We start from the raw sequence: 10,770 nt of genomic DNA on the forward strand, positions 1-10,770 counted from the left end.
CCTTTCCTGAATGAGGCATAAGGTGTGGGACCCCAGGAGCGGGTTGAGAATGGGTTACCAAAGTTTCGGCTCAAAGCATCGTGCATTTCGGCGCGACCACTGCATGCGAAGCCGTGTCCTGGTACCCCCACGCCGGAGCTGGGCAACGATCTGTGGAAGATAAATAAAAGGTCTATGGGGGTGGTAACATACCAAGTAGAAACCGTAAAGAGTCGTTTGAAGAAGAGGAGAGAGAAGGTTTCTTGCTGCTTGAGAGTATTTCATAGGGGAATTGACATTTGAATGGGGTTTTGAAAGATAATAGGAAAACCTGGGGTTGGTTCTGAATAAAGCTCCAGCAGAGAAGGGAATATGGGCAAAGGCACAGAAGAAAAGAACCTGCAAGTGCTAAGCGGATTTGGTGAAACCCTTTGGCTGCCCTTTGGGTTCCAGTTTAGGAGCAGTCGGAGGTAAGGCAGGAAAGGTAAAGTGTTTTCAGGTGAGAATGTCCGGGTTAGATCCTGGCTCTAAGACTCATGATCAAGCATGTCAAACTAAAAGGCTAACACGGGCCAAATTAAGTTTATGTGGGCCACAAAAGAACAAAAGCTTCAATTTTCAATAGAAACGTAGGTTTATTTCGATAGAGACATGCTGAATACAAAGGAGTGAAATAAATGAGTAATCGTTAACATAAAATAATAAAACATTTAATAAAGCCCTAGCCAGTTTGGCTCAGTGGGGGAGTCGGCCTGCGGACTGAAGGGTCCCAGGTTTGATTCTGGCCAAGGGCATATGCCCAGGCTGCGAGCTTGATCCCCAGTAGGGGGGTGTGCAGGAGGCAGCGATCTATAATTCTCTCTCATCATTGATGTTTCTATCTTTCCCTCTCCCTTCCTCTCTGAAATCAATAAAGATATATATATTTTTAAATTGTAATAAAAATCAATGTTTTTTCTTGAACATTAACTTACCACACACTGAATAACTGCACAAATTAGTAAGCGTAATGCAAATAAACCTATTTTTATTGTTCTCCAAAAGCAAAATATTTCCTGTTGCGCACATCAAACAAGTCAGTCTAAGACTAATGACGTGGCAATCGCTAAAATATTCGCTGCTAGTATTAGTGGAGAGAAATGGTGTGCCTGTACGTAAGGTGCGTAAGGGAAATGAATGCAACACGATTATAGTAATCATTAGTGAATGTTGTAGTTCATTAATAATCATGTATAACAGGATATTGTAAAAGTTACGAAATTTTTATTAAAACGTTTCCTACATACCGTTATATTGGCTGGCCCACAAAAATATTCGTTATGGGCCCTGAGTTTGACATGCTTGCACTAGAGACTATGAACACGTTAATTTATCAGAGGCCCAATTTTCCCGACTGCAAAATAGGGATAATATATAACTCTTCTGGGGAGAAAAGAAAATTCATGCATCCTGGTATAGTCAGCACTCAAGCAACACAGAGACAAGGTTTAGGGGTTTTGTAAGATATTAAATATCAAGATGTGTTTGAATGTCAGAACAGAGTATCTATTGAGTACTCGATGAAATGATAGGACATTTTATTGAACTTCTACTTTTTAGACTCCCATCTTATCAGGATCCTACCAAATCCTGCCTCTTCCCCTCTCCTCCCTATACCAGCAACCTAGATAACTACTTTTCATCCTTCAATATTTCTGCATCCTGGTCCCAGGTTTAAACTTACTTCTTTGGCCGAAACCGGTTTGGCTCAGTGGATAGAGCGTCGGCCTGCGGACTCAAGGGTCCCAGGTTCGATTCCGGTCAAGGGCATGTACCTGGGTTGCGGGCACATCCCCAGTAGGGGGCGTGCAGGAGGCAGCTGATCGATGTCTCTCTCTCATCGATGTTTCTAACTCTCTATCCCTCTCTCTTTCTCTCTGTAAAATATCAATAAAATATAAAAAAAAAAAAAAAAAAAAAAAAAACTTCTTTGACCTTTATAGACCTCTCTGTTTCTGAGCATTGATCAATGTTTAAGGCCCATCTCTCTACACTGACTATAATTTCCATCAGAACAGGGACCATATTTACCCACTTGAAGCGGTCTTGCTAGGATCTTTGTAGCACATTGGCTGGTGTATAATTGGTCCTCAACTTTTTTGTTTGTTCCTGGTACTCAACTTTTTAACTGAATGAGTTTTTTGCTTCTTATTCTCCCCTAATCTGTGTGTTCCTTGGGCAGAAACCATCTCTGGCTCATGGTTTTTTCCTATGATGCCTGGAACATTTCACGTTTGGTCAATATAGTACGATGCAAAAACAGCACAAATGGTAGAATGAACTCTAGCTCAGGAGGATATAATCTCTGTGAATTAGTAAAAGTCATGGGAAGAGAGGTGGAACTGTCACAGGTTTCAAGCCAATTAGGCCTAGATTTTAGGGGAGTTAAGGGAGTTCTAGATAATATTTGGTATACCCAAATATTGTGTGAATTTTCTGAGAAAAGATTATGTAGCTTCCATTGGATTCCCCAAAGGTGTTTATACCAACCCCATTCCCCCAGGTTAAGAGTCAGTGCTTTAGTAGTGCTTTTCTAATTTTTCAGGTCTTTATTTTAGAAATATATTTTTATTGATTTCAGAGAGGAAGGGCGAGGGATAGAGATAGAAACATCAAGGGATGAGAGAGAATCATTGGTCAGCTGCCTGTTGGTGGTCTTGATCCAGCATCTAGAAAGGTTCAGAAATCTGGAGAAGGTGCTATGCATAAATTAATCAAGAGTCCAGAGAGAAAACACAATTTTGAAAGGCATTATGGGGGCCAGAGGAGCTTGGCTAAAGAAACCAAGTTCTCCTCATCTCAGGACCCCTTGCTTTTTATTAACACAATTTGTCCTAAGGCACCCTGGCTGGTTTTGCTCAGTGGATAGAGCGTCAGCCTGCAGACTCAAGGATCCCAGGTTTGATTCCTGTCAAGGGCATGTACCTTGGTTGCGGACACATACCCAATAGGGAGTGTGCAGGAGGCAGCTGATCGATGTTTCTGATTGATGTTTCTAACTCTCTATCCCTCTCCTTTCCTCTCTGTAAAAAAAAAAATCAATAAAATATATTAAAAAAAAAAAAAAACACAAAACAATTTGTCCTAAGGCAAGGTGGATATATACACATCAAAGGGTAGGGTTTTGTACAGAATCCATTGCCAGATTGGAAGAATTTGCCTACGGCTGTTCAGATGTTTGGCCAATAGGAGGCAATAACATGTAGATTAAGATCCCCTGAGCTGCCGAAACTGGTTTGGCTCAGTGGATAGAGCGTCGGCCTGCGGACCAAAAGGTCCCAGGTTCGATTCCGGTCAAGGGCATGTACCTTGGTTGCAGGCACATCCCCAGTGGGAGGTGTGCAGGAGGCAGCTGATCCCCAGTGGGAGGTGTGCAGGAGGCAGCTGATTGATGTTTCTAACTCTCTATCCCTCTCCCTTCCTCTCTGTGAAAGATCAATAAAACATATTTAAAAAAAAAAAAAAAAAAAAAAAAAGAGCCGAAACCGGTTTGGCTCAGTGGATAGAGCGTCGGCCTGTGGACTGAAAGGTCCCGGGTTCGATTCCGGTCAAGGGCATGTACCTTGGTTGCGGGCACATCCCCAGTAGGAGGTGTGCAGGAGGCAGCTGATCGATGTTTCTCTCTCATCGATGTTTCTAACTCTCTATCCCTCTCCCTTCCTCTCTGTAAAATACCAATAAAATACATTAAAAAAAAAAAAAAAAAGATCCCCTGAGCTGTCTGGCAGCAAGCAATTATTTTTGCATCCTTTTCAGGTTTTGGGAAATGCCCTTTAGCCATTCCCAGATGATTCAGCCCTGCTGACATGCTGGAATTGGCTTCCGGCAGCTGCCTCCCCCACACCCTATACTGGGGACAGAGCCACAACCTGGGCATGTGCTTGACCAGAATTGATCCCCAGAGTCTTCAGTCCACAGACGGAGGCTCTATCCACTGAGGCAAACCAGCTAGGTAGGACCAGGTCATTGACTTTATATTAGGATGTACAATTTTGGTTTCTGTTAACAGTCTGATCCCATATACTTCATAGCTTCTATAAATTCCTCAGATTCCTGTGTCCATTTCTTCTGTCATTTTAAAGGGTTTTCTGGCAAATAGGATATAAATGTGTAGAGTTAATCTGCTATTTTTAAAACAGGAGTCTTCCAAACCAGAGTAATCTTTTAAAGCATATATCTAATGCCACTCATACCCTCAGGATAAAATCCAAACTACAAAGCCTAGCAATGTAAAGTCCTTTATGATCTGGCCTATGCTTGCCAGATGACATAGGTCTGTTACTCACCCTCCTCCCCTTTCGTGATACAGTCCTCTAATATGTGTGTAGTTCCATGTTGCCATACTCTGAGAATTTGCATTTACTCATTTGACAAATATTTGAACTCTTCATATATGCTGGTGTCAGGCATTATACTAGTTGCTAGGTATATAATTAACAAAAAGACAACCTGGTGCACTCATAATTTATCTTCTAATTGGGAGAGGCAATGAAAAAATATATACTATATTTGGTGGTAATAAATTCTATGAAGGAAATTAAGGGAAGGTAAAAGGGAATTGAGAATAGAGTGCAAGGAGTTACGAGTCCCTCCTTTTCCCCACAATATACACTTGTCCTTTAGATCCTCTCCTTTGTGTATTCAGAATAAGCGATCCCTTACTTCACATTATGACACGTGTTTTGAAATTGTCTGCACTGGAGGATTCCCAAGACTCAGTGAGGACAGAAATTGGATCTTGTTTGTTGTTGCATCCCCAGGGTCTTGCACATAGTAGGTACTCAAAACTTATTTTTGTATTAAATGGGTTTAGCAACTTATGGTTTCTTAGCTTTCATATACAGTATCTCATTTTATCCAGAGGCCAACAGAAGAAATGTTTTGTCCACTTGACAAATGAGATCTGAAGCTCAAAGAGTAATGTACCCGCAAGAATCTTTTTATTCCCATTCCACTGCTATTTTCACTGTCCTACAACGCTGCAAGTATCTGAGGTTGTGGGTAGTTCAATGCAAAAATCACCATTAAAAGTAATAAATTGTCATTGGCTTTCCAAGCACTGCTGGACTGAAGATAGTGGGGAGAAATTGGATGTTCCATAGCACATTATGCTTATAAAGCACACTATGTTGACTCTGTCCCTTTCCCCCAATTTAAAAAATATTTTTACTGATTTCAGAGAAGAAGGGAGAGAGACAGAAACATCAATGATGAGAGAGAACCATTGATTGGCTGCCTCCCACAAGCCCCTGGGGATCAAGCCTGCAACCCCGAGCATGTGCCCTTGACCAGAATCGAACCCGGGACCTTTCAGTCCGCAGGTCAACGCTCTATCCACTGAGCCAAACCAGCTAGGGCTCCCCTATTTTTAAAGAATTGTGTGTGTGTGTGTGTGTGTGTGTGTGTGTGTGCACGCGTGCGTGTTTAAATTGACTTTGGGGGGGTGGGGGCGGGGAGGGAGAGAAAAGAAACAGATGTGAGAGATCAGTTGCCTCCTACACACACCCCTATCGGGAATTGAGCCCACAACCTAGGCATGTGCCCTGACCAGCAATCAAATTGGTGGCAACCTTTCAGTGCATTGGATGACGCCCAACCAACTGAGCCATATCAGCCAGGGCATTCCCTATTTTTAGAAATCAGCAGAAGGGCCTGTCAAATTCAAGATAATTTTCATGATGAATAAATTCCACTCAGTCCATTCTCTACAGTCTGCCAAATGTATAGTACATAATGCATCCATGTGTCTGAGTATACTTTTACATATATTGACTCACTTAATTCTCATAACTGCATGAGGTGGTAGTATTAGTCTTAGTTTAAGCATGAGAAAATTGAGGTGCAAAAAACTTAAACTCATTAAAGGTCACATTGTTCCTTACCCAAACAACAGCCTTTTAACCAATTTCCTTGCTTCCGTTCTTGTCCACACAATAGCCAGAGAGAACTTTAAAAATGTGTTAAATAGGTAACGTCATGCCCTTGCTCCAACTTTCTAATGTATAAGTATTCTCTCTTTTACTGAGTCCAGCACGGCTAGAGAGTGGTCCACAAATCCTGAGTAGGGGCAGTTAAGGATTGAGAAAATGAGATAGACACAGGGACAGAAGGGAAAAGCTGGGGCTGGGGTGGGACAGCTGGCCCTCTGATGGAGAGACAGTGACCCAGAGCTGGCATAGCACATTTATTTTATACAATATGATACCAGGAAGTTTTACTAAAGTTTAAGAAAGGAAATTATGTGAAATCATGGTTAAAGATCAAGCTGTAATTCTTCATTCTTGTGGCTTCTTGTAATTGTGCCTTCTGGCTGCGCCTGGATAATTGCGTCCATTCCTGGTGCCTGGCTTAATGTAGATAATGAAAACCACGCCCTGGCGCCTGAGCTAAAGGTCAGGCTGACAACATACCTGCCTCTGGCAAGGTATGTTTCCAGGGCATGGCTCTGCCAGACCCCACTACATTCAGATGACAATCAGCTCAGGGACCTTTCCCAGGCGCTCTCTACACCAATGGTTTTTCCTTTCACACTTCAGTGTGGCCTATGGGCTTAAGTGATCTAGTCTTTGCTTATATCCACATTGTCTCTCCTTCCACTCTTTCTCTTGCTCACAGACCTCCAGCAATACTAATGTTTGCAGGCCCGCAAAAATAAAAAGCTGCCATACCCGGTTTGGTTCAGTGGATAGAGCATCAGCCTGGGGACTGAAGGGTCCTGGGTTCTATTCCAGTTAAGGGAACATGCCTCCGTTGTGGGCTCGATCCCCAGTGGGGGGTGTGTGCAGGAGGCAACTGATCAATATTTCTCTCTCATCATTGATGTTTCTATCTCTCTCTCCCTCTCCCTTCCTCTCTGAAATCAATAAAAACTATGTATTTGTTAATGTAAAAAAAACATTGAAACCTGTAAAGAATTTTGTGAGTTTATTTGAGCCAAACTGTCGACATATGCTGGGAAGCAGAATCTCAACGAATTGAGTAATGCTCCGGAGAATGGCGGGTTACATTTGTATTTATACATTGCAATCAAAGGAGGGAAATAGGTGGGTTACATGAAATTCATTGGTGATAGATTAAGGAGGTGGGATAAAGCAAACTGGAGGAAACCCCTGGGATTGGATAAAAAGTAAAATGATGGACACATACTTAGGTGGGTGCAGGAACAATTAACATGATAATGAAGGAATTTGTGGTATCTGTCCTGACGCCCACCACATTTGGTTGTACCCTAGGGGCTCCAGAAAAAGGGAAGTTACAAGTTACCCAGACATTTCAAGGGTATGTTATCATAGATGCAAAAAGACAGATAGGCTCAGTTAAGGTAAAGGTTGACCTTGTCAGTGAAGGAACTGGCCTAGAATGTATCCGCCCACCATAACTGCGTTTAGTTAAAGTTTAATTTCAGACCATCCTTTGTGGTTACTTTAGGTCTCTGAGTTTGCAAGACTGCTATGCAGGCCTCCCCTGAGCTTGTCAGGTCAGCATGTGGCCCCTTTCCTCTACATATTAAAAAAAAAAAAAAAAAAAAAAGACAAAGCTGTTTGCACAGGCTAGGTGGCTCAGTTGGTTGGAGCAGCATCCCATACATCAAAAGGTTGTGGATTTGATTATTTTTTTATTTTTTAAATAAATCTTTATTGTTCAGATTATTACAATTGTTCCTCTTTTTGCCCCCATAGCTCCCCTCCATCCGGTTCCCACCCCACCCTCTGCCCTTACCCCCTCCCCCACCACTGTCCTCACCCATAGGTATATGATTTTTGTCTTCTCTTCCCGCACCCCCCACACCCCTTTCCCCCCAAGAATTGTCAGTCCACTCCCTTTCTATGCCCCTGATTCTATTATATTCACCAGTTTATTCCGTTCATCACATTTTTTATTCACTTGATTTTTAGATTCACTTGATAGATATGTATTTGTTATTCATAATTTTTATCTTTACCTTTTTCTTCTTCTTCCTCTTATTAAACAATACCTTTCAGCATTTTATATAATACTGGTTTGGTGGTGATGAACTCCTTTAGCTTTTTCTTTTTTTAAAAAAAATATATTTTATTGATATTTCACAGAGAGGAAGGGAGAAGGACAGAGAGCCAGAAACATCGATGAGAGAGAAACATCGATCAAGCCGCCTCCTGCACACCTCCCACCGGGGACGTGCCCGCAACCAAGGTACATGCCCTTGACCGGAATCGAACCCGGGACCCCTCAGTCCACAGGCCGATGCTCTATCCACTGAGCCAAACCGGCCTCGGCATCCTTTAGCTTTTTCTTATCTGTGAAGCTCTTTATCTGCCCTTCAATTCTGAATGATAGCTTTGCTGGGTAGAGTAATCTTGGTTGTAGGTTCTTGCTATTTATCACTTTGAATATTTCTTGCCACTCCCGTCTGGCCTGCATAGTTTCTGTTGAGAAATCCGCTGACAATCGTATGGGTGCTCCCTTGTAGGTAATTAACTGTTTTTCTCTTGCTGCTTTTAATATTCTCTCTTTGTCTTTTGCTCCTGGCATTTTAATTATGTGTCTTGGTGTGGTCCTCTTTGGATTCCTTTTGTTCGGGGTTCTCTGCGCTTCCTGGACTTGTAAGTCTATTTCTTTCACCAAGTGGGGTAAGTTTTCTGTCATTATTTCTTCCAATAGGTTTTCAGTATCTTGCTCTCTCTCTTCTTCTGGTACACCGATAATTCGGATGTTGGTACACTTGAAGTTGTCCCAGAGGCTCCTTACATTATCTTCATATTTTTGGATTCTTTTTTCTTTTTGCTTTTCTGGTTGGGTGTTTTTTGCTTCTTTGTATTTCAAATCTTTGACTTGATTCTTGCAATCCTCTAGTCTGCTGTTGGATCTCTGTATAATATTTTTTATTTCAGTCAGTGTATGCTTAATTTCTAGTTGATCCTTTTTCATATCCTCGAGGGTCTTGCTAAATATATCAGCCTTTTCTAGAAAATTCTTGAAAAACCTTATAACCATGGTTTTGAACTCTATATCTAGTCGTTTGCTTTCCTCCATTTCTTTCATTTGTGACCTGTTTCTTTGTCTCCGCAATTTGGCTGCTTCCCTGAGTTGATAGAGTGGCTTTGTGTGCTAGGTATCCTATAGGGCCCAGTGGCTCAGCCTTGCCAGTTACCTGAGGTGGACACTCTTGGTGCACCCCTTTGTGGGCTGTGTGCACAGTCTTCTTGATTGTTGTTGGTATCACTAGGAGGAATTGACCTCCAGGCCAATTGGCTGTGAGAATCAGCCGTGTCTACGCTGGCAGAACTTCTGTGCTGGAGACACCCTTATGAGACAAGACTTGCAAAAGCCTCTGTGCTCAGCTTGGATGGGGCGGAGCAGACAGCAATGGCATCCCGTCAGCCCTGCCCTAAGAGGCCCCTTGGTCTCAGTGTCCCGCGGTAATTGCTGCAAAGTACCTCTGAGAGAAAGCCGCCTTCAAGTTTCACCTGCTGCCAGACAATTCAGTTTTTCCCCGAATGAGTCTGGTTCCCCAGTCTCGCCCAGAACTGGAGTTCAGAGCAGTCGGGAGCTTTTGTCTCCCTCCTGCTTGAGAAAGCCAGCCGTGTACTCAGTTGCCAGCCCTCTCTGCGCGCGCCTCCGTACCTCTGCCTTCTGCAGCTCCTCTGAGTGTCAGTGTGCTTTTCTCTTTCCTTCTAGTTATAGAATTTCCACTCAGCCAGCCTTCCTGTGGTTCTGGATGATGTTTGTTTTGTCTTTTAGTTGTAGTTTTGAAATTGTTGTGCGAGGCAGCAGTTTAGGTGTTTACCTATGCCACAATCTTGGTTTCTCCTCTGGATTTGATTCTTGGTCAGGGCACATACTTAGGTTGGGGATTCGATCCCCAGTCCAAGGATGTTTGGGAGGTGGCCAATCAATGTTTCTCTCTCGCCCCCACTTTCCCTCTCTAAAACCAATAAACATGACTTGCGGTGAAGATTTAAAAAAACCCTTTACTTCCTATTCCTAGTCTGGGAAGGTATTTCCCTATATCTTTACATGGCTTGCTTGATCATTTATATCATACTGGTAGCTCTGCTCTCCAAAACCTTCCTTGTATCCCCGTCACCGTTCTTTCACCTAGGTCTGTGGTTGGCAAACTGCGGCTTGCAAGCCACATGCGGCTCTTTGGCCCCTTGAGTGTGGCTCTTCCACAAAATACCACAGCCTGGGCGAGTCTATTTTGAAGAAGTGGAGTTAGAAGAAGTTTAAGTTTAAAAAATTTGGCTCTCAGAAGAAATTTCAATCGTTGTACTGTAGATATTTGGCTCTGTTGACTAATGAGTTTGCCGACAACCTACCTAGGTTATTTTCATATGCACTTATATTTCCATGAATCTATCCAGTTTATCTTTTATTACAGTTATCTCTGACACAATGTAAATTTCATGAGGGTGGGAGTCTTGTCTCTTTTCAGTGCTTTCTAGGGCCTAGAATAAAATCAGGCAAGGCATGCATTTCATAAATGGAGGAATGAAGCTTCACATAAGAGCTGATCTTTGTCTTTTATTTGGCTACTAGAGGCCCAGTGCATGAGGGGGGGTCCCTCAGCCCAGCCTGCTCCCTTTCATAGTCTGGGAGCCCTCATGGGTGGGAGGTGACCCGGCGATCAGGGGAAGGCGATGCCCTTATCACACCTCTGCTGCTGCCACTGCCAGCAGCACAAGTCTCGGCCGGCCCTGTTTACCTGAGCCTCGAGGCTTGCCTGTGCCTCGGGCTGGCCCTGGGTGGCTGAGGGGACTGGGCACTGCTATC

Source organism: Plecotus auritus (assembly GCF_963455305.1).
Source record: "Plecotus auritus genome assembly, chromosome: 1".
Lineage (NCBI taxonomy): Eukaryota > Metazoa > Chordata > Mammalia > Chiroptera > Vespertilionidae > Plecotus > Plecotus auritus.